The sequence below is a fragment of the Salmo salar genome, unplaced genomic scaffold, assembly GCF_905237065.1.
Source record: "Salmo salar unplaced genomic scaffold, Ssal_v3.1, whole genome shotgun sequence".
Taxonomy (NCBI): domain Eukaryota; kingdom Metazoa; phylum Chordata; class Actinopteri; order Salmoniformes; family Salmonidae; genus Salmo; species Salmo salar.
Window position 1 is genome coordinate 344,747 of NW_025548476.1, and position 25,254 is coordinate 370,000.

General features: G+C 45.3%; 1 long non-coding RNA gene and 1 pseudogene across 1 annotated transcript; both read left to right on the forward strand.

Moving 5' to 3' along the window:
• LOC123733087 (proline-rich protein 5-like) overlaps nt 1-25,254 on the forward strand; it is a 66,404-nt pseudogene that overhangs the window by 31,558 nt on the left and 9,592 nt on the right.
• LOC106576366 (uncharacterized) lies at nt 7,599-8,225 on the forward strand. Its single transcript, XR_006763566.1, has 2 exons — nt 7,599-7,875; nt 7,994-8,225. It is a non-coding gene; the product is annotated as an uncharacterized lncRNA (long non-coding RNA).

A 25,254-nucleotide genomic window follows, 5' to 3' on the forward strand; every position in this document is an offset into this window, starting at 1 on the left:
AAATAAAAATTTTTCCTCATCAATCTACACACATTACCCCATAATGACAAAGCGAATACAGGTTTGTAGAAATGTTAGCGAATTTATTAAAAAGAAAAAACAGAAACCTTATTTACATAAGTATTCAGACCATTTGCTCTTAGATTCAAAATGTAGCTCAGGTGCATCCTGTTTCAATTGATCATCCTTGAGATGTTTCTACAACTTGATTGAGTCCACCAGTGGGAGAAACTTCCAGAAGGACAACCATCTCTGCAGGAATCCAACCATCTCTGCAGGACACCAGTCATGCCTTTATGGTTGAGTGGCCAGACGGAAGCCACTCCTCAGTAGAAGTCACAGGCAGGCCCACTTGGAGTTTGCCAAAAGGCACCTAAAGACTCTCAGACCATGAGAAACAAGATTCTCTGGTCTGATGAAACCAAGAGTGAACTCTTTGGCCTGAATGCCAAGCGTCACGTCTGGAGGAAACCTGGCACCATCCCTACGGTGAAGCATGGTGGTGGCAGCATCATGCTGTGGGGATGTTTTTCAGCGGCAGGGACGGGGAGACTAGACAGGATTGACGGAAAGATGAACAGAGCAAAGTACAGAGAGATCCTTGATGAAAACCTGCTCCAGATCGCTCAGGACCTCAGACTGGGGCCAAGGTTCACCTTCCAACAGGACAACGACCCTAAGCGCACAGCCAAGACAACACAGGAGTTGCTTTGGGACAAGTCTCTGAATGTCCATGAGTGGCCCAGCGAGAACCCGGACTTGAACCCGATCTAACATCACAGAGCTTGAGAGAATCTGCAGAGAAGAATGCAAGATTCTCCCCAAATACTGGTGTGCCAAGCTTGTAGTGTCATATCCAAGAAGTTTTGAGGCTGTAATCGCTGCCACAGGTGCTTCAACAAAGTACTGAGTCCAGGGCTGACATCCTAGTCTTTCTGTAGGTCTGGACGAGTCCAGGGCTGACATCCTAGTCTTTCTGTAGGTCTGGACGAGTCCAGGGCTGACATCCTAGTCTTTCTGTAGGTCTGGACGAGTCCAGGGCTGACATCCTAGTCTTTCTGTAGGTCTGGACGAGTCCAGGGCTGACATCCTAGTCTTTCTGTAGGTCTGGACGAGTCCAGGGCTGACATCCTAGTCTTTCTGTAGGTCTGGACGAGTCCAGGGCTGACATCCTAGTCTTTCTGTAGGTCTGGACGAGTCCAGGGCTGACATCCTAGTCTTTCTGTAGGTCTGGACGAGTCCAGGGCTGACATCCTAGTCTTTCTGTAGGTCTGGACGAGTCCAGGCTGACATCCTAGTCTTTCTGTAGGTCTGGACGAGTCCAGGGCTGACATCCTAGTCTTTCTGTAGGTCTGGACGAGTCCAGGCTGACATCCTAGTCTTTCTGTAGGTCTGGACGAGTCCAGGGCTGACATCCTAGTCTTTCTGTAGGTCTGGACGAGTCCAGGGCTGCCATCCTAGTCTTTCTGTAGGTCTGGACGAGTCCAGGGCTGACATCCTAGTCTTTCTGTAGGTCTGGACGAGTCCAGGGCTGACATCCTAGTCTTTCTGTAGGTCTGGACGAGTCCAGGGCTGACATCCTAGTCTTTCTGTAGGTCTGGACGAGTCCAGGGCTGCCATCCTAGTCTTTCTGTAGGTCTGGACGAGTCCAGGGCTGACATCCTAGTCTTTCTGTAGGTCTGGACGAGTCCAGGGCTGACATCCTAGTCTTTCTGTAGGTCTGGACGAGTCCAGGGCTGACATCCTAGTCTTTCTGTAGGTCTGGACGAGTCCAGGGCTGACATCCTAGTCTTTCTGTAGGTCTGGACGAGTCCAGGGCTGACATCCTAGTCTTTCTGTAGGTCTGGACGAGTCCAGGGCTGACATCCTAGTCTTTCTGTAGGTCTGGACGAGTCCAGGGCTGACATCCTAGTCTTTCTGTAGGTCTGGACGAGTCCAGGGCTGACATCCTAGTCTTTCTGTAGGTCTGGACGAGTCCAGGGCTGACATCCTAGTCTTTCTGTAGGTCTGGACGAGTCCAGGGCTGACATCCTAGTCTTTCTGTAGGTCTGGACGAGTCCAGGCTGACATCCTAGTCTTTCTGTAGGTCTGGACGAGTCCAGGCTGACATCCTAGTCTTTCTGTGGGTTTGGATGAGTCCAGGGCTGACATCCTAGTCTTTCTGTAGGTCTGGACGAGTCCAGGGCTGACATCCTAGTCTTTCTGTAGGTCTGGACGAGTCCAGGGCTGACATCCTAGTCTTTCTGTAGGTCTGGACGAGTCCAGGCTGACATCCTAGTCTTTCTGTAGGTCTGGACAAGTCCAGGGCTGACATCCTAGTCTTTCTGTGGGTCTGGACGAGTCCAGGGCTGACATCCTAGTCTTTCTGTGGGTCTGGATGAGTCCAGGCTGCCATCCTAGTCTTTCTGTAGGTCTGGACGAGTCCAGGCTGACATCCTAGTCTTTCTGTAGGTCTGGACGAGTCCAGGGCTGACATCCTAGTCTTTCTGTGGTGTCTGGACGAGTCCAGGGCTGACATCCTAGTCTTTCTGTAGGTCTGGACGAGTCCGGGCTGACATCCTAGTCTTTCTGTGGGTTTGGATGGTCCAGGGCTGACATCCTAGTCTTTCTGTGGGTTTGGATGAGTCCAGGGCTGACATCCTAGTCTGGGGTGAGAGGGCCATAGCAGGGCTACTCTGTCTGTCTGTCTGTCTGTCTGTCTGTCTGTCTGTCTGTCTGTCTGTCTGTCTGTCTGTCTGTCTGTCTGTCTGTCTGTCTGTCTGTCTGTCTGTCTGTCTGTCTGTCTGTCTGTCTGTCTGCCAAAGAAAGAGTCTCAAACCATGTTGCCATGTTAGTATGTTGCCATGTTGCCATGTTGCCAGCTTAGTATGTTGCCATGTTAGTATGTTGCCATGTTGCCATGTTGCCAGGTTAGTATGTTGCCATGTTAGTATGTTGCCATGTTAGTATGTTGCCATGTTAGTATGTTGCCATGTTGCCAGGTTAGTATGTTAGTATGTTGCCATGTTAGTATGTTGCCATGTTAGTATGTTAGTATGTTGCCATGTTAGTATGTTGCCATGTTAGTATGTTGCCATGTTAGTATGTTGGTATGTTGCCATGTTAGTATGTTGCCATGTTAGTATGTTGCCATGTTGCCAGGTTAGTATGTTGCCATGTTAGTATGTTGCCATGTTAGTATGTTGCCATGTTGCCAGGTTAGTATGTTGCCATGTTAGTATGTTGCCATGTTGCTAGGTTAGTATGTTGTCATGTTAGTATGTTGGCATGTTGCCAGGTTAGTATGTTGCCATGTTAGTATGTTGCCATGTTAGTATGTTGCCATGTTGCCAGGTTAGTATGTTGCCATGTTAGTATGTTGCCATGTTGCTAGGTTAGTATGTTGTCATGTTAGTATGTTGCCATGTTAGTATGTTGGCATGTTGCCATGTTAGTATGTTGCCATGTTAGTATGTTGCCATGTTGCCATGTTAGTATGTTAGTATGTTGCCATGTTAGTATGTTGCCATGTTGCCATGTTAGTATGTTAGTATGTTGCCATGTTAGTATGTTGCCATGTTAGTATGTTGCCATGTTGCCATGTTAGTATGTTGCCATGTTAGTATGTTGCCATGTTAGTATGTTAGTATGTTGCCATGTTAGTATGTTGCCATGTTGCCAGGTTAGTATGTTGCCATGTTAGTATGTTGCCATGTTAGTATGTTGCCATGTTAGTATGTTAGTATGTTAGTATGTTGCCATGTTAGTATGTTAGTATGTTGCCATGTTAGTATGTTAGTATGTTGCCATGTTAGTATGTTAGTATGTTGCCATGTTAGTATGTTAGTATGCTAGTATGTTAGTATGTTACCATGTTAGTATGTTAGTATGTTGCCATGTTAGTATGTTAGTATGTTGCCATGTTAGTATGTTGCCATGTTAGTATGTTGCCATGTTGCCAGGTTAGTATGTTGCCATGTTAGTATGTTGCCATGTTAGTATGTTAGTATGTTGCCAGGTTAGTATGTTGCCATGTTAGTTATGTTAGTATGTTGCCATGTTAGTATGTTAGTATGTTGCCATGTTAGTATGTTGCCATGTTAGTATGTTAGTATGTTGCCATGTTAGTATGTTGCCATGTTAGTATGTTAGTATGTTGCCATGTTAGTATGTTAGTATGTTAGTATGTTAGTATGTTGCCATGTTAGTATGTTGCCATGTTAGTATGTTGCCATGTTAGTATGTTAGTATGTTGCCATGTTAATATGTTAGTATGTTAGTATGTTGCCATGTTAGTATGTTGCCATGTTAGTATGTTGCCATGTTAGTATGTTAGTATGTTGCCATGTTAGTATGTTGCCATGTTAGTATGTTAGTATGTTGCCATGTTAATATGTTAGTATGTTAGTATGTTAGTATTTTGCCATGTTAGTATGTTGCCATGTTAGTATGTTGCCATGTTAGTATGTTAGTATGTTGCCATGTTAAAGTATGTTAGTATGTTGCCATGTTAGTATGTTGCCATGTTAGTATGTTTCTTGACATTTGGGATGTTACACAGCACATTGTACTTCCACCCATAGACATGTTCAAACATACAGACAAGCATCAAACAGGCAGACAGGCACGTAACAAGCAGGCAAGTAAGCATACACACACACACACACACACACACACACACACACACACACACACACACACACACACACACACACACACACACACACACACACACACACACACACACACACAGCCACACACACACACACACACACACACACACACACAGACAAACAAACACCCTTCACATTCACCCTGATGCGCGTGTAAGAGGTTGTTCCTTGCATTAGACATAGCCTAGGGTTATGGTTGGACTTCAGACTATAATGCCATGATGTTGTAAATTCACAGAAGTCTTATTACATATGACTCTCTGCTTCAACATAATGAGGCTGTTTCCATTGCATGGCTTATTTCTTATCAAGCCCAATCCTGTAGAGCGCTGTGTGTGTGTGTGTGTGTGTGTGTGTGTGTGTGTGTGTGTGTGTGTGTGTGTGTGTGTGTGTGTGTGTGTGTGTGTGTGTGTGTGTGTGGTGTGTGTGTGTGTGTGTGTGTGTTACATTTATGAATGTAGTGTTTGTATTGGACATAACAGTCTACAGACTTAATAAAGCGTGATGGCTTGGGGACATGTCAGCCCTGCAGATTACTGGAGTATAAATGATTAAACTCAACAACACAGACATTCTACTGTTTCCATGATACGTACCACAGTGCTACAGTACTTAGACAGGCTAGTATGGTGTGGACACAGCTCTCTCATTTCCTGAATCTGGAGCTACCTGACCTAACACAGTAACATACACAACCTGCTGTTTGACAGCTAGAATAAAGGGCAGCTTGGTGCTTTGACAAATATCTTTGTCGTCATGGCCATTATCCCAATGATTTATAGTTTATAAACTGATTCAATGTGTTGCATTTCAACTGCTGTTAAATTGTGTCGGGGGAAATAAAGTACTAAGTCTCCTCGGAACGAGTCAGCTGAGTAACTAGGCTGTTGAACATGACTCTAAACCCTGTCTTCCAGTCAGCTGAGTAACTAGGCTGTTGGACATGACTCTATATCCTGTCTTCCAGTCAGCTGAGTAACTAGGCTGTTGAACATGACTCTATATCCTGTCTTCCAGTCAGCTAAGTAACTAGGCTGTTGAACATGACTCTATATCCTGTCTTCCAGTCAGCTAAGTAACTAGGCTGTTGGACATGACTCTAAACCCTGTCTTCCAGTCAGCTAAGTAACTAGGCTGTTAAACATGACTCTATATCCTGTCTTCCAGTCAGCTAAGTAACTAGGCTGTTGGACATGACTCTAAACCCTGTCTTCCAGTCAGCTGAGTAACTAGGCTGTTGAACATGACTCTATATCCTGTCTTCCAGTCAGCTGAGTAACTAGGCTGTTGAACATGACTCTATATCCTGTCTTCCAGTCAGCTAAGAAACTAGGCTGTTGGACATGACTCTATATCCTGTCTTCCAGTCAGCTAAGTAACTAGGCTGTTGAACATGACTCTATATCCTGTCTTCCAGTCAGCTAAGTATAACTAGGCTGTTGGACATGACTCTAAACCCTGTCTTCCAGTCAGCTGAGTAACTAGGCTGTTGGACATGACTCTATATCCTGTCTTCCAGTCAGCTGAGTAACTAGGCTGTTGGACATGACTCTAAACCCTGTCTTCCAGTCAGATTAGAAACTCTGTCAGTCCGTTGCTGCTGTACCAGACATGATGGGTCATTTCCTGTGTGGTTATGAGGAGCCCTGTGACCTTATCGTTATGGGATGTGAAAAAGGAAGCACCTGTCTTACTCTCCAGTCCACCACAGGACAGTGGTGTAAAGTACTTAAGTAAAAATACTTTAAAGTACTACTTACGTCGTTTTTGAGGTATCTGTGCTTTACTATTTATATTTATGACAACTTTTACTTCACTACATTCCTAAAGCAAATAATGTACATTTTACTCCATACATTTTCCCTGACACCCAAAGTACTCGTTACATTGTGAATGCTTAGCAGGACAGAAAAGAAGGCTTAAAAATCCTTCTTTAACCTGTCTCTTCTCCTTCATCTACACTGATTGAAGTGGATTTAACAGGTGACATCAATAAGGGATCATAGCTTTCACCATGTCATGCAAAGACCAGATGTTCTTAATGTTTTGTAAACTCAGTGTATAGATATGCCTTGGCTTTGACCAATCCCTCCTCCATTTCCCTAACCTTTAATGAGTAGGGTACGACACAGTGTTCATAGAGCAAGTAAGGTGTTGGTGTTGTCACTGGGCTGAGCGAGTGGGCTTAGGGGTGGGAAAGGGTACAGAGGAGTGACATGTGGTGGCATGAGAGTGAGAAGGGTGAGGAAAGAGAGAGAGGCAGTGAGAAGGGTGAGGAAAGAGAGGTAGTGATAAGGGTGAGGAAAGAGAGGCAGTGAGAAGGGTGAGGAAAGAGAGGCAGTGAGAATGTGTGTGGGAAGAGAGGCAGTGAGAAGGGTGAGGAAAGAGAGAGAGGCAGTGAGAAGGGTGAGGAAAGAGAGGGAGGCAGTGAGAAGAGTGAGGAAAGAGAGCGAGGCAGTGAGAAGGGTGAGGAAAGAGAGAGGCAGTGAGAAGGGTGAGGAAAGAGAGAGAGGCAGTGAGAAGGGTGAGGAAAGAGAGTGAGGCAGTGAGAAGGGGTGAGGAAAGAGAGTGAGGCAGTGAGAAGGGTGAGGAAAGAGAGTGAGGCAGTGAGAAGGGTGAGGAAAGAGAAAGAGGCAGTGAGAAGGGGTGAGGAAAGAGAAAGAGGCAGTGAGAAGGGGTGAGGAAAGAGAAAGAGGCAGTGAGAAGGGTGAGGAAAGAGAGAGAGGCAGTGAGGAAAGTGTTGAAGGAGACAGGAACAATGTGGCATAGTGTGTCTAGCCTCTGCTTCTGTGTGTCCACCCATTTCAGTATGGAGGTCAGGAGGGACTGAGACCACCCAGTTCAGTATGGAGGTCAGGAGGGACTGAGACCACCCAGTTCAGTATGGAGGTCAGGAGGGACTGAGACCACCCAGTTCAGTATGGAGGTCAGGAGGGACTAGAGACCACCCAGTTCAGTATGGAGGTCAGGAGGGACTGAGACCACCCAGTTCAGTATGGAGATCAGGAGGGACTGAGACCACCCAGTTCAGTATGGAGGTCAGGAGGGACTGAGACCACCCAGTTCAGTATGGAGGTCAGGAGGGACTGAGACCACCCAGTTCAGTATGGAGGTCAGGAGGGACTGAGACCACCCAGTTCAGTATGGAGGTCAGGAGGGACTGAGACCACCCAGTTCAGTATGGAGGTCAGGAGGGACTGAGACCACCCAGTTCAGTATGGAGGTCAGGAGACTACCTGGACTGAGACCACCCAGTTCAGTATGGAGGTCAGGAGGGACTGAGACCACCCAGTTCAGTATGGAGGTCAGGAGGGACTGAGACCACCCAGTTCAGTATGGAGGATACCAGTATCAATGCATTTATTCCATGGCAAAAATGAAAACACGACGCAGACTAAACTCTTTGGTTCTTTAAAAACCTGCTGTATGTAACATATTGTGTTCTATAACTTGTGAAATAAATACATGTGACTCTGGATGACAACATAATGATGTTTGTTTCCAACATTAGATCTGTTTTCCTAAAGAATTTAACTGTGGGGAGAGTTTCTTACTATATGACTGTTACAGAGTTTGTTGAAAATGTGTTGTTCCCTAACCCTAGATTCATGTCCACACCCTAGCCCAACCTTAACCCTAGCCATAACCCCAACCGTTACTCCTAACCCTAATCCAACCTTAACCCTAGCCATAACCCCAACCGTTACTACCTAACCCTAGCCCAACCCGTTACCTAATCCTTACCCTAGCCATAACCCCAACCGTTACCCTAACCCTAGCCCAACCTTAACCCTAGCCATAACCCCAACCGTATACTCCTAACCCTAACCCAACCCGTTACCCTAACCCTAACCCTAGCCATAACCCCAACCGTTACCCTAGCCCAAACCGTTAGCCTAATCCTTACCTAGCGTAACCCAAACCATTACCCTAACCCTTACCCTAGCCATAACCCCAACCGTTACCCTTACCCTAGCCATAACCCCAACCGTTACTCCTAACCCTAACCCAACCTTAACCCTAGCCATAACCCCAACCGTTACCCTAACCCTAACCCAACCTTAACCCTAGCCATAACCCCAACCGCTACCCTAGCCCAACCTTAACCCTAGCCATAACCCCAACCGTTCAACCCTAACCCTAGCCCAACCTTAACCCTAGCCATAACCCCAACCGTTACCCTAACCCTAACCCAACCTTAACCCTAGCCATAACCCCAACCGTTTCCTAACCCTTACCCTAGTCATAACCCAAACCCATTACCCTCACCCTAACCCTAGTGTAACCCAAACCCTTACCCTAGTCATAACCCAAACCCATTACCCTAACCCAACCTTAACCCTAGCCATAACCCCAAACCGTTACCCTAACCCTAACCCTAGCGTAACCCAAACCATTACCCTAACCCTTACCCTAGTCATAACCCAAACCCATTACCCTCACCCTAACCCTAGTGTAACCCAAACAATTACCCTAACCCTTACCCTAATCATAACCCCAACCCATTACCCTAACCTTGGCCATAACCCAAACCCATTACCCTAACGCTAACCATAACACAAACCCGTTATCCTAACGCTAACCATAACCCAAACCCATTACCCTAACGCTAACCATAACCCAAACCCGTTACCCTAACGCTAACCATAACCCAAACCCGTTACCCTAACGCTAACCATAACACAAACCCGTTAACCTAACGCTAACCATAACCCAAACTCGTTACCCTAACGCTAACCCAAACCCGTTACCCTAACACTAACGCTAACCATAACCCAAACCCGTTACCCTAATGCTAACGCTAACCATAACCCAAACCCGTTACCCTAACGCTTAACGCTAACCATAACCCAAACCCGTTACCCTAACGCTAACCATAACCCAAACCCGTTACCGTAACGCTTACATAATGTTACCTTCACAACGCTAACTGGTCACTGATCTTAAACTGCTGTTTTCTTCTAGGCAACTACTGAAGACGGAGCTGGGCTCTTTCTTCACTGAATACCTGCAGGTAAGAGACTGTCTCTCTGCACCTCAGCACTGATAGGAACATGACTCTGAAATCGCTTAACACTACTCTGATATTACTAACATTACTCTGATATTACTAACATTACTCTGATATTACTAACATTACTCTGATATTACTAACGGTACTCTGATATTACTAACATTACTCTGATATTACTAACATTACTCTGATATTACTAACATTACTCCGATATTAACATTACATGGATATTACTAACATTACTCTGATATTACTAACATTACTCCGATATTAACATTACATGGATATTACTAACATTACTCTGATATTACTAACATTACTCTGCTATTACTGAAATTACTCTGATATTACTAACACTACTCTGATATTACTAACATTACTCAGATATTACTAACATTACTCTGATATTACTGAAATTACTCTGATATTACTGAAATTACTCTGATATTACTAATATTACATGGATATTATTAACATTTCTCTGATATTACTGACATTACTCTGATATTACTAATATTACTCTGATATTACTCTGATATTACTAATATTACATGGATATTATTAACATTTCTCTGATATTACTAACATTACTCTGATATTACTGAAATTACTCTGGTATTACTAATATTACATGGATATTACCAACATTACTCTGATATTACTAATATTACTCTGATATTACAAACGGTACTCTGATATTACTAACATTACTCTGATATTACTAACATTACTCTGATATTACTAGCATTACTCCGACATTACTACCATTACTCTGCTATTACTACCATTACTCTGATATTACTAACATTACTCTGATATTACTAACATTACTCTGATATTACGAACGGTACTCTGATATGAACGGTACTCTGATATTACCAACGTTATTCCGATATTACTAACGGTACTCTGATATTACTAACATTACTCTGATATTACGAACGGTACTCTGATATGAACGGTACTCTGATATTACTAACATTACTCTGATATTACTAACACTACTCTGATATTACTAACATTACTCTGATATTACTGAAATTACTCTGATATTACTGAAATTACTCTGATATTACTAATATTACATGGATATTACTAACATTACTCTGATGTTACTAACATTACTCTGATATTACTGAAATTACTCTGATATTACTAATATTACATGGATATTACAAACATTACTCTGATATTACTAACATTACTCTGATATTACTAACGGTACTCTGATATTACTAACATTACTCTGATATTACTAACATTACTCTGATATTACTAACATTACTCTGATATTACTAATATTACTCTGATATTACTAACATTAATCCGATATTAACATTACATGGATATTACTAACATTACTCTGATATTACTAACATTACTTTGATATTACTAACATTACTCCGATATTAACATTACATGGATATTACTAACATTACTCTGATATTACTAACATTACTCTGATATTACTGAAATTACTCTGATATTACTAATATTACATGGATATTACTAACATTACTCTGATATTACTAATATTGCTCTGATATTAATATTACGCTGATATTACTAACATTACTCTGATATTAACATTACTCTGATATTACTAATATTACATGGATATTACTAACGTTACTCTGATATTAATATTACTCTGATATTACTAACATTACTCTGATATTAACATTACTCTGATATTACTAACATTACTCTGATATTACTACCGTTACTCGATATTACTAACGTTACTCTGATATTACTGACGTTACTCTGATATTACTAACATTACTCTGCTAGTAACATTACATGGATATTACTAACGTTACTCTGATATTACTAACATTACTCTGATATTACTAACATTGCTCTGCTATTACTAACATTACTCTGATATTAACATTACATGGATATTACTAACATTACTCTGATATTACTAACATTACTCTGATATTACTAACATTACTCTGATATTACTAACATTACTCTTAATATTGTAAAAAAAGTCCTGGTCATAGAATGTGAAGCCATGTTTTCTTTCCTCCTCTGCAGAATCAGCTGCTGACAAAGGGAATGGTGATACTGAGGGACAAAATGCGTTTCTATGAAGGTATGTATCATGTTACATTACTAATACAATAAAGATGTAGCACTGTTTGAAGTACTGTCGTAATACTGTTTGAAGTACTGTCGTAGTACTGTTTGAAGTACTATTTGAAGTACTGTTTGAAGTACTGTCATAGTACTGTTTGAAGTACTGGTTGGTCATGATGTAGCCTATTGTGTCCCATTATTGTCTCTGTTGAGGTATTGTCAAGTGGTGAATGCACTATTGTAAAGTGGTTGTTCCACTGGATATTATAAGGTGAATGCACCAATTTGTAAGTCGCTCTGGATAAGAGCGTCTGCTAAATGTCTTAAATGTAAAATGTAAATGTAAATGGTGAAGACGCTCAAACCACCTGACCCCTGACATCAAGTACACAGCTTATTTCTGCTAAAGTGCTATTGTCATGGCGACCAGACAGGAAGTGTTACTAACGTCACAGCCCTCAGACCACAACCAGATGTGAGATTTGACATTGTTGAAGAAGTTGAACCAGGCCTCGTCCCTCACCCTCCTATCCTTCCTCCCTCCCTTTACTGCCTCTCTTCGGTTCCTCGTCTGGTGCCAGTCAGTCAGCTTCTCACAATAGAACCCTTTCAAAATGACTTGGCCTCTTCAGATGGTTGAACCCAGTAGCCCTCTGCTCCAGCTGTGATCCAGCCGTCCCCACCACCGTGACCCAGCCGTCCCCACCCCCCGTGACTCCAGCCGTCCCCACCCCCGTGACCCAGCCGTCCCCACCCTCGTGATCCAGCCGTCCCCACCCCCGTAACACAGCCGTCCCCACCACCGTGACCCAGCCGTCCCCACCCCCGTGACCCAGCCGCCCCACCCCGTAACACAGCCGCCCCCCACCACCGTGACCCAGCCGTCCCCACCCCGTGACCCAGCCGTCCCCACCCCCGTGACCCAGCCGCCCCCACCCCGTAACACAGCCGCGCCCCACCACCAGCCGTCCCCACCACCGTGACCCAGCCGTCCCCACCCCGTGACCCAGCCGTCCCCACCCCCGTAACACAGCCGGTCCCCACCACCATGACCCAGCCGCCCCCACCCCGTGACCCAGCCGCCCCCACCCCGTAACACAGCCGTCCCCACCACCGTGACCCAGCCGCCCCCACCCCCGTGACCCAGCCGCCCCCACCCCCGTGACCCAGCCGCCCACACCACTGTGCCATTTGGCAGCACTGCTCAGAAACAGCTAACTGATAACTAAATCTCTCTCCGGATTCCCTCTGCCACAAGCAGGTCTCAGATCTCAGTGTGTGGATGCAGCTCTCTGCTGGTGTTTGTGGTTTTGAGGATCTGTGACAGTATCTGTGACAAACCATGAGAAATTACAACATATCAAACATAGAACATTAACACTTTTGAGTCTATGCTAATTAGCACCAAGTGCTAATTTCTGATTGGTTATTTTAACTTCCTGTTTGTCTTCAGGTCAGAAGCTATTGGACTCCTTGGCAGAGACGTGGGACTTCTTCTTCTGTGATGTTCTGTCCATGCTTCAGGCTATCTTCTACCCAGTACAGGTACAGTTACTCATTTTGGGTGTCAGTACTGTTTATATTTAGTTGCAGGAGCTCCACAATACTTGTGAGCTAATATTCTATAAGAGGAACAGCAGCTCAAGCAGTAGAACATTTGAGGTGCTGGTACTCAGCTCTGGTGAGCTCCTGCCCAAGTCAACCACTGGTTACTTCTCCCTGTAGTGTTTCCGTTGTATTCAGACAACTAAAAAGCAACATACAGTAGCCACTTGAACAGTAAGTTAATTTGTCAACAGTCCAGTGCACATTCTTCCACAACAGAGTTTTCCAAAACAAATGAGGAGAATTTGATAGATTTTCCAAAAGCATTTCAACATACAATAGAATGTTGAGTGGCCCTAAGCATGGTGTGTGTGTCTCTCTCTCTGCTCGCTCTCTCTCTCTCTCTCTCGCTCTCTCTCTCTGTCTCTCTCTCTCTCCTGTGTGTGTCTCTGTGTGTAGGTGTGTATCTGTCTCTCTCTCTCTGTGTCTCTATGTGTGTGCATGTCTCTGTGTGTAATCTCTGTGTGTAATCTCTGTGTATAATCTCTGTGTATAATCTCTGTGTAATCTCTGTGTGTGTAATCTCTGTGTGTGTAATCTCTGTGTGTAATCTCTGTGTGTAATCTCCACCAGGGTAAGGAGCCGTCGGTGCGGCAGCTGGCCCTGCTTCACTTCAGGAGCATTATCACTCTGAACATCAAGCTGGAGGACGCCCTGTCCCGCCCCGCGCCCGTGTCCCCCCTCTATCATACAGATGTTGCTTATACTGCAGGTAGGGAGTAGAGACAACACACACACACACACACACACACACACACACACACACACACACACACACACACACACACACACACACACACACACACACACACACACAAGGATGCATTGAGGCACGGGCGTACACTGCAAGACACACACACACACAGTCAAACATGTACAGAGGCATACACTCAGCACCCACACACACACACACACACACACACACACACACACACACACACACACACACACACACACACACACACACACACACACACAGTCAAACATGTACAGAGGCATACACTCAGACACACACACACACACACACACACACACACACACACACACACACACACACAGTCAAACATGTACAGAGGCATACACACACACACACACACACACACACACACACACACACACACACACACACACACACACACACACACACACACACACACACAGTCAAACACGTACAGAGGCGTGCACTCAGAACACACACACACATAAGGACTCCAAATCAAATGTTATTTGTCACATCGTAAACAACAGGTGTAGACTAACAATGAAATGCTTACTGATGGGCCCTTCCCAACAATGCAGAGAGAAAATATAGAAAAGTTAATAACACAAGGAATAACGATAATGAGTAACGATAACTTGGTTGTATACACGGGTACCAGTACTGAGTTGATGTGCTGGGGTACGAGGTAATAACTTGGCTATATACACGGGGTACCAGTACTGAGTTGATGTGCTGGGGTACGAGGTAATAACTTGGCTATATACACGGGTACCAGTACTGAGTTGATGTGCTGGGGTACGAGGTAATAACTTGGCTATATACACGGGGTACCAGTACTGAGTTGATGTGCGCGGGTACGAGGTAATAACTTGGCTATATACACGGGGTACCAGTACTGAGTTGATGTGCCGGGGTACGAGGTAATAACTTGGCTATATACACGGGGTACCAGTACTGAGTTGATGTGCCGGGGTACGAGGTAATAACTTGGCTATATATACGGGGTACCAGTACTGAGTTGATGTGCCGGGTACGAGGTAATAACTTGGCTATATACACGGGGTACCAGTACTGAGTTGATGTGCCGGGTACGAGGTAATAACTTGGCTATATACACGGGGTACCAGTACTGAGTTGATGTGCAGGGGTACGAGGTAATAACTTGGCTATATACACGGGGTACCAGTACTGAGTTGATGTGCCGGGGTACGAGGTAATAACTTGGCTATATACACGGGGTACCAGTACTGAGTTGATGTGCCGGGTACGAGGTAATAACTTGGCTATATACACGGGGTACCAGTACTGAGTTGATGTGCCGGGTACGAGGTAATAACTTGGCTATATACACGGGGTACCAGTACTGAGTTGATGTGCCGGGTACGAGGTAATAACTTGGCTATATACACGGGGTACCAGTACTGAGTTGATGTGCTGGGGTACGAGGTAATAACTTGGCTGTATACAGGGAGTACCAGTACTGAGTTGATGTGCTGGGGTACGAGGTAATAACTTGGCTATATACACGGGTACCAGTACTGAGTTGATGTGCCGGGTGCGAGGTAATAACTTGGCTATATACACGGGGTACCAGTACTGAGTTGATGTGCTGGGGTACGAGGTAATAACTTGGCTATATACACGGGGTACCAGTACTGAGTTGATGTGCTGGGGTACGAGGTAATAACTTGACTGTATACACGGGGTACCAGTACTGAGTTGATGTGCAGGGGTACAAGGTAATTGAGGTAGATATGTACATATAGGTAGGGATAAAGTGACTAGGCAACAGAATAGATCAGAAACAGTCGCAGCAGCTCCTGTGATGAGTCCAAAGAGTTAAATTCTCTGCAGTATCATAAATAGCAGACTACACCATTTCCTTGATGAACACAATGTCCTGAGCAGAAGCCAGATTGGATTTCTAAAAAATGATCATACAACAGACCACATTTCCACCCTCCACATTCTAATTGACCAACAAGTAAACCAAAACCAAGGCACAATCTACTCGTGTTTTGTAGACTTCAAGAAAGCATTTGATTCAATTTGGCACATAGGTCTTTTTTAACGAATAGAAAGTGGAATTGGAGGGAAAACATATGATGTTATTAAATCAGTGTACACTAAAAACAAATGTGCGGTTAAAATTGGCAACAAGCAAACAGACTTCTTCTCTCAGGGACGTGGAGTGAAACAGGGCTGCTCAATAAGTCCAACACCATTTAAAATCTACATTAATGAATTGGCAAAAACATTAGAAGAATCTGCAGCACCTGGTCTCACCCTGCACAACACTGAAGTGTCTGCTGTACGCAGATGACCTGGTGCTGCCGTCTCCCACTAAGGAGGAGTTACAGCAGCACCTAGATCATCTGCACCGGTTGTCCTGGGCTCTGAACGTTAATCACAGGTTCTGTCTGGGCTCTGACCGTTAATCACAGGTTCTGTCTGGGCTCTGACCGTTAATCACAGGTTCTGTCTGACCTGGGCTCTGACCGTTAACCACAGGTTCTGTTAGACCTGGGCTCTGACCGTTAACCACAGGTTCTGTCAGACCTGGGCTCTGACTGTTAATCACAGGTTCTGTCTGGGCTCTGACCGTTAATCACAGGTTCTGTCTGGGCTCTGACCGTTAATCACAGGTTCTGTCTGACCTGGGCTCTGACCGTTAACCACAGGTTCTGTTAGACCTGGGCTCTGACCGTTAACCACAGGTTCTGTCAGACCTGGGCTCTGACTGTTAATCACAGGTTCTGTCTGGGCTCTGACCGTTAATCACAGGTTCTGTCAGACCTGGGCTCTGATCGTTAACCACAGGTTCTGTTAGACCTGGGCTCTGACCGTTAACCACAGGTTCTGTCAGACCTGGGCTCTGACCGTTAACCACAGGTTCTGTCAGACCTGGGCTCTGACCGTTAACCACAGGTTCTGTTAGACCTGGGCTCTGACCGTTAACCACAGGTTCTGTCAGACCTGGGCTCTGACCGTTAACCACAGGTTCTGTCAGACCTGGGCTCTGACCGTTAACCACAGGTTCTGTCAGACCTGGGCTCTGACCGTTAACCACAGGTTCTGTCAGACCTGGGCTCTGACCGTTAATCACAGGTTCTGTCAGACCTGGACTCTGACTGTTAATCTAAAAAAAAAACGGAATATAATGATATTCCAAAAAGGTCCAGAAATCAGGATGAAAAATATACATTCTATTTGGACACAGTTCTATTAGAACACACCACAAACTACACATATCTAGGACTAAATATCAGCTGCACAGGTAGCTTTCACATGGCTGTGAAGGAGCTGAGAGACAAAGCAAGAAGAGCATTCTATGCCATTTAAAGGAACATTAAAATCGAAATTCCAATTAGAATCTGGCAGCAACAAAAATCTAATCAGTTATTGAACCAATTGCTCTAAATGGCAGTGAAGTATAGGGTCCACTATCTAATAATGAATTTACCAAATGGGACAAACATCCAATTGAAATACTGCATGCAGAGTTTTGCCAGACTGTGTTGCAAGTGCAAAGAAAACCTCCAAATAACACATGTAGAGCAGAAATGGGCCAAAGCCCCCACCTCATTCAAATCCAAAGAAGAGACATCACATTTTACAACCATCTAAAACCAAGTGACCCCAAAACATTCCATCACAGCTCTACAATGTCAAGAGATGAAACAAGAGAAGAGTCCCCTCAGCCAGCTGGTTCTGAGGCTCAGTTCACTAACCCAAACCAACCCCATAGAGCCTCAGGACATCACTCAGAAAATCTGGCCCAACCAAATCATCACAACGCAAAATGAAAAATACATCACCTATTGGAAAGACACCACAAAAACATCCAAGTAAACTTCAATGCTACAGACAGTACTTGGTGGCAGACTATCTGACCACTGTGACATATAGAAAACTGAGGAAAACACTGACTAGGTACAGACTCAGTGAGCACAGTCTGGCTATAGAGACAGGTCATCACAGGCAAACCTGGCTGTCCAGAGAGGACAGGCTGTGCTCACTCTGTTCCAGGGGAGAGGTAGAGACAGAACTGCATTTCCTATTACACCGTGGCAAATACGCAGACCTAAGAGAATAGTGCTTTCCCAAAATTATCATTCAGTACAAAGAATTTGAAACTATAAAATATATTTAACTATAAAATATTTATTGGGTGAAAACCCAATATGTGCAGTTTTGTCAGCCAAATATGTGTCCTCCTGCCACAACCTGAGGGACAGCCAAATATGTGTCCTCCTGCCACAACCTGAGGGACAGCCAAATATGTGTCCTCCTGTCACAACCTGAGGGACAGCCAAATATGTGTCCTCCTGCCACAACCTGAGGGACAGCCAAATATCTGTCCTCCTGCCACAACCTGAGGGACAGCCAAATATGTGTCCTCCTGCCACAACCTGAGGGGCAGCCAGTGAAAAGTGCAATGTAATGTCAATAATATTCAGTTTTGTTTTGGCTTTCGTACACCATGTCATGTGTCTTCTCAGTCAGGTTGAGACTGGTCTACTACTATTGATTTAATGTATTGTTATTCTCATTAATATTGTTGCTGTTAATGGTAATCCCATGTCCACTACTATTATTATTGCTGTTGGTCCCACCATTTCTGTTATATGTATACTTTGACAATGTAAGTCATTTAACTTTTCATGTCAATAAAGTCTATTGAATTGAATTGAATAGTGCAAAAAGGGTCAATGCAGATATTCTGGTTAGCTATTTGGTTAATTATTTATCAGTCTTATGGCTTGGGGGTAGAAGCTGTTCAGGGTCCTGTTGGTTCTAGACTTGGTTCTAGACTTGGTTCCAGACTTGGTTCATTGGTACCACTTTCAGTGCGGTAGCAGAGCGAAAAGTTTATGACTTGGGTGGCTGGAGTCTTTGACAATTTTTTGGATCTTCCTCTGACACGGCCTGGTATCGAGGTCCTGGATGACAGGGGAGCTCAGCCTCAGTGATGTACTGAGCTGTATGCATTACCCTCTGTAGAGCCTTACCCTCTGTAGAGCCTTACCCTCTGTAGAGCCTTAGCCCTCTGTAGAGCCTTACCCCTCTGTAGAGCACTACCCTCTGTAGAGCACTACCCTCTGTAGAGCACTACCCTCTGTAGAGCACTACCCTCTGTAGAGCCTTTCCCTCTGTAGAGCACTACCCTCTGTAGAGCCTTTCCCTCTGTAGAGCACTACCCTCTGTAGAGCCTTTCCCTCTGTAGAGCACTACCCTCTGTAGAGCCTTACCCTCTGTAGAGCACTTACCCTCTGTAGAGCACTACCCTCTGTAGAGCCTTACCCTCTGTAGAGCACTACCCTCTGTAGAGCACTACCCTCTGTAGAGCAGTACCCTCTGTAGAGCCTTGCCCTTTGTAGAGCACTACCCCTCTGTAGAGCACTACCCTCTGTAGAGCACTACCCTCTGTAGAGCCTTGCCCTCTGTAGAGCACTACCCTCTGTAGAGCACTACCCTCTGTAGAGCACTACCCTCTGTAGAGCCTTGCCCTTTGTAGAGCACTACCCCTCTGTAGAGCACTACCCTCTGTAGAGCACTACCCTCTGTAGAGCCTTGCCCTCTGTAGAGCCTTGCCCTCTGTAGAGCACTACCCTCTGTAGAGCCTTGCCCTCTGTAGAGCCTTGCCCTCTGTAGAGCACTACCCTCTGTAGAGTCTTACCCTCTGTAGAGCCTTGCCCTCTGTAGAGCACTACCCTCTGTAGAGCACTACCCTCTGTAGAGCACTACCCTCTGTAGAGCCTTACCCTCTGTAGAGCCTTGCCCTCTGTAGAGCACTACCCCTCTGTAGAGCCTTGCCCTCTGTAGAGCCTTGCCCTCTGTAGAGCACTACCCTCTGTAGAGCACTACCCTCTGTAGAGCCTTGCGGTCGGATGTCAAGCAGTTGCCATACCAAGCAGTGATGCAGCCAGTCAAGATGCTTTCTGTGGTGCAGCTGTAGACGTTTTTAAGGATTGGTTGAATTGACTTCCTGGTTGTCCCCAGGTCAGAAGCTATTGGTTGTTTTGACTTCCTGGTTGTCCCCAGGTCAGAAGCTACTGGTTGTTTTGACTTCCTGGTTGCCCCCAGGTCAGAAGCTATTGGTTGTTTTGACTTCTTGGTTGCCCCTAGGTCAGAAGCTACTGGTTGTTCTGACTTCCTGGTTGCCCCCAGGTCAGAAGCTACTGGTTGTTTTGACTTCCTGGTTGCCTCCTGGTCAGAAGCTATTGGTTGTTTTGACTTCCTGGTTGTCACCGGGTCAGAAGCTACTGGTTGTTTTGACTTCCTGGTTGCCTCCTGGTCAGAAGCTATTGGTTGTTTTGACTTCCTGGTTGCCCCCAGGTCAGAAGCTACTGGTTGTTTTGACTTCCTGGTTGCCTCCTGGTCAGAAGCTATTGGTTGTTTTGACTTCCTGGTTGCCCCCAGGTCAGAAGCTACTGGTTGTTTTGACTTCCTGGTTGCCTCCTGGTCAGAAGCTATTGGTTGTTTTGACTTCCTGGTTGCCACCGGGTCAGAAGCTACTGGTTGTTTTGACTTCCTGGTTGCCTCCCTGGTCAGAAGCTATTGGTTGTTTTGACTTCCTGGTTGCCACCGGGTCAGAAGCTACTGGTTGTTCTGACTTCCTGGTTGTCCCCAGGTCAGAAGCTACTGGTTGTTCTGACTTCCTGGTTGCCCCCAGGTCAGAAGCTACTGGTTGTTTTGACTTCCTGGTTGCCCCCAGGTCAGAAGCTACTGGTTGTTTTGACTTCCTGGTTGCCCCCAGGTCAGAAGCTACTGGTTGTTTTGACTTCATGGTTGCCCCTAGGTCAGAAGCTACTGTTAGTTTTTACTTCTGGTTGCCCCCAGGTCAGAAGCTACTGGTTGTTTTGACTTCCTGGTTGCCTCCTGGTCAGAAGCTATTGGTTGTTTTGACTTCCTGGTTGTCACCGGGTCAGAAGCTACTGGTTGTTTTGACTTCCTGGTTGCCTCCTGGTCAGAAGCTATTGGTTGTTTTGACTTCCTGGTTGCCCCCAGGTCAGAAGCTACTGGTTGTTTTCACTTCCTGGTTGCCCCTAGGTCAGAAGCTACTGGTTGTTTTGACTTCCTGGTTGCCTCCTGGTCAGAAGCTATTGGTTGTTTTGACTTCCTGGTTGCCACCGGGTCAGAAGCTACTGGTTGTTTTGACTTCCTGGTTGCCTCCTGGTCAGAAGCTATTGGTTGTTTTGACTTCCTGGTTGCCACCGGGTCAGAAGCTACTGGTTGTTTTGACTTCCTGGTTGCCACCGGGTCAGAAGCTACTGGTTGTTTTGACTTCCTGGTTGACCCCAGGTCAGAAGCTACTGGTTGTTTTGACTTCCTGGTTGACCCCAGGTCAGAAGCTACTGGATTCCCTGGCAGAGACGTGGGACTTCTTCTTCTTTCCATGCTTCAGGTTATCTTCTATGATTCCACATCAACATCACTATAAAATAGTAACTGCATACAAAGTAAGACATCTGTCATATTGGGCTGAGTTATGTGCAGTTATCTGGATCATCTCTGTTCTCAGTGGTTAGCATGATGCCAGACAAGATCATATTTTTCTCAGTGATTAGCAGGATGCCAGACCAGAGAGACTGTGATATAGTGAGCAGGAGAGCGATCTGACAGGAAACTGTCTCAGAGTGAAATCAGAATGGAGCCTTCTTCCCATGACCGCTGTCGACCCCCACCTCAGTGTGTGTGTGTATGTGTGTATGCATGCGTCTGTGTCTGTGACTTCTCTGCACAGTTCTCCACTGACATCATTAGAGTGACTGGGTGACCCAGATCTGCTGTCTCCTCTGCCAGGAGCCAGGGACAAACTGGAGCACACAGGAGAGATAGTAGAGTAGAGAGAGAAACCAGAGAGATTGATAAAGAGACTGAGGGATGGACAGAGAGAGAGAGACAGGGAGTGAGATAGATAAAGAGACTGAGGGATGGACAGAGAGAGAGACAGGGAGTAAGATGGATAAAGAAACTGAGAGATGGACAGAGAGAGAGACAGGGAGTGAGATAGATAAAGAGACTGAGGGATGGACAGAGAGAGAGACAGGGAGTGAGATAGATAAAGAGACAGGGATGGACGGAGAGAGAGACAGGGAGTGAGATAGATAAAGAGACTGAGGGATGGACAGAGAGAGAGACAGGAAGTGAGATAGATAAAGAGACTGAGGGATGGACAGAGAGAGAGACAGGGAGTGAGATAGATAAAGAGACTGAGGGATGGACGGAGAGAGACAGGGAGTAAGATGGATAAAGAAACTGAGAGATTGACAGAGAGAGAGACAGGAAGTGAGATAGAGACTGAGGGATGGACAAAGAGAGAGACAGGAAGTGAGGGTGATGGATACAAATAACCTATGCTAGGAGACAGAGGTTTGATGGAGAACACGGGGATGGATAGAAAGACTCCCTCATTTGCGGCAGAAATAGAAAGAGAGGCGAGAACAGAGAACAGGACCAAGAGAGAGGAGAGAACAGGACCAAGAGAACAGAGAACAGGACCAGGAGAGGAGAGAACAGGACTAAGAGAGAGGAGAGAACAGGACTAAGAGAGAGGAGAGAACAGGACTAAGAGAGAGGAGAGAACAGGACTAAGAGAGAGGAGAGAACAGGACTAAGAGAGAGAGAGAGAGAACAGGACCAAGAGAACAGAGAACAGGACCAGGAGAGGAGAGAACAGGACCAGGAGAGAACAGGGAACAGGACCAGGAGAGAGGAGAGAACAGGACCAAGAGAGGAGAGAACAGGACCAGGAGAGGAGAGAACAGGACCCAGAGAACAGGACCAGGAGAGAACAGAGAACAGGACCAGGAGAGGAGAGAACAGGACCAGGAGAGGAGAGAACAGGACCCAGAGAACAGGACCAGGAGAGAACAGAGAACAGGACCAGGAGAGGAGAGAACAGGACCAGGAGAGGAGAGAACAGGACCCAGAGAACAGGACCAGGAGAGAGCAGAGAACAGGACCAGGAGAGGAGAGAACAGGACCAGGAGAGGAGAGAACAGGACCCAGAGAACAGGACCAGGAGAGAACAGAGAACAGGACCAGGAGAGGAGAGAACAGGACCAGGAGAGGAGAAAAGGAACCAGAGAACAGGACCAGGAGAGAACAGGGAACAGGACCAGGAGAGAGGAGAGAACAGGACCAGGAGAGAACAGGAAGGAACAGGACCAGGAGAGAACAGAGAACAGGACCAGGAGAGGAGAGAACAGGACCAGGAGAGAACAGGGAACAGGACCAGGAGAGAACAGAGAACAGGACCAGGAGAGGAGAGAACAGGACCAGGAGAGGAGAGAACAGGACCAGGAGAGAAGAGGGAACAGGACCAGGAGAGAGGAGAGAACAGGACCAGGAGAGAACAGAGAACAGGACCAGGAGAGGAGAGAACAGGACCAGGAGAGAACAGGGAACAGGACCAGGAGAGAGGAGAGAACAGGACCAAGAGAACAGAGAACAGGACCAGGAGAGGAGAGAACAGGACTAAGAGAGAGAGAGAGAAAAGAAAGAGGAGTGGCTCTAGGCAGAACCAGAACCAGTACACGAACCAGTACCAGTATCAGAACCAGTATCAGAACTAGTATCAATATCAGAACCAGTACCAGTATCAGAACCAGTATTAGTACCAGTATCAGAACAGTACCAGTATCAATATCAGAACCAGTACCAGTATCAGAACCAGTATTAGTACCAGTATCAGAACAGTACCAGTATCAATATCAGAACCAGTACCAGTATCAGAACCAGTATTAGTACCAGTATCAGAACAGTACCAGTATCAATATCAGAACCAGTACCAGTATCAGAACCAGCATTAGTACCAGTATCAGAACAGTACCAGTATCAATATCAGAACCAGTACCAGTATCAGAACCAGTATTAGTACCAGTATCAGAACTGGTATCAGTATCAATATCAGAACCAGTACCAGTATCAGAACCAGTATCAGAACCAGTACCAGTATCAGAACCAGTATCAGTATCAATATCAGAACCAGTACCAGTATCAGAACCAGCATTAGTACCAGTATCAGAACAGTACCAGTATCAATATCAGAACCAGTACCAGTATCAGAACCAGTATTAGTACCAGCATCAGAACTGGTATCAGTATCAATATCAGAACCAGTACCCGTATCAGAACCAGTATCAGTACCAGTATCAGAACTAGTGTCAGTATCAATATCAGAACCAGTATCAGGACTAGTATCAGTTTCAATATCAGAACCAGTACCAGTATAAGAACCAGTATTAGTACCAGTATCAGAACTGGTATCAGTATCAATATCAGAACCAGTACCAGTATCAGAACCAGTATCAGTACCAGTATCAGAACTAGTATCAGTATCAATATCAGAACCAGTATCAGGACTAGTATTAGTACCAGTATCAGAACTAGTATCAATATCAGAACCAGTACCAGTATAAGAACCAGTATTAGTACCAGTATCAGAACTGGTATCAGTATCAATATCAGAACCAGTATCAGTACCAGTATCAGAACTAGTATCAGTATCAATATCAGAACCAGTATCAGGGCTAGTATTAGTACCAGTATCAGAACTAGTATTAGTATCAATATCAGAACCAGTACCAGTATCAGAACCAGTATTAATATCAGTATCAGAACTAGTATCAATATCAGAACCAGTACCAGTATCAGAACCAGTATCAGAGCCGTACCAGTATCAGAACAGTACCAGTATCAGTATCAGAGCAGTACCAGTATCAGAACCAGTATCAGTACCAATATCAGTATCCGTATCAATACCTAGAAGTATGTAGCATCACACTAAAGGCAGAACAAAGACCAGTAAAGGTGACAGACTTCTCCTCCTCTTTCTCCCCTCTCTGCTTTATTAACTGCTCTGTACAACACTCTGCCTCTCCTTCAGCCAGGGCCTGTCTGTTAGCATAGCTAGCCCCATTAGCATTCCTATTGGAACACACTGTTCCAGCAAGCTAATGGAAGGAATCACACATTCTTTATTAACTGCTCTGTACAACACTCTGCCTCTCCTTCAGCCAGGGCCTGTCTGTTAGCATAGCTAGCCCCATTAGCATTCCTATTGGAACACACGGTTCCAGCAAGCTAATGGAAGGAAACACATTCTTTATTAACTGCTCTGTAGAACACTCTGCCTCTCCTTCAGCCAGGGCCTGTCTGTTAGCATA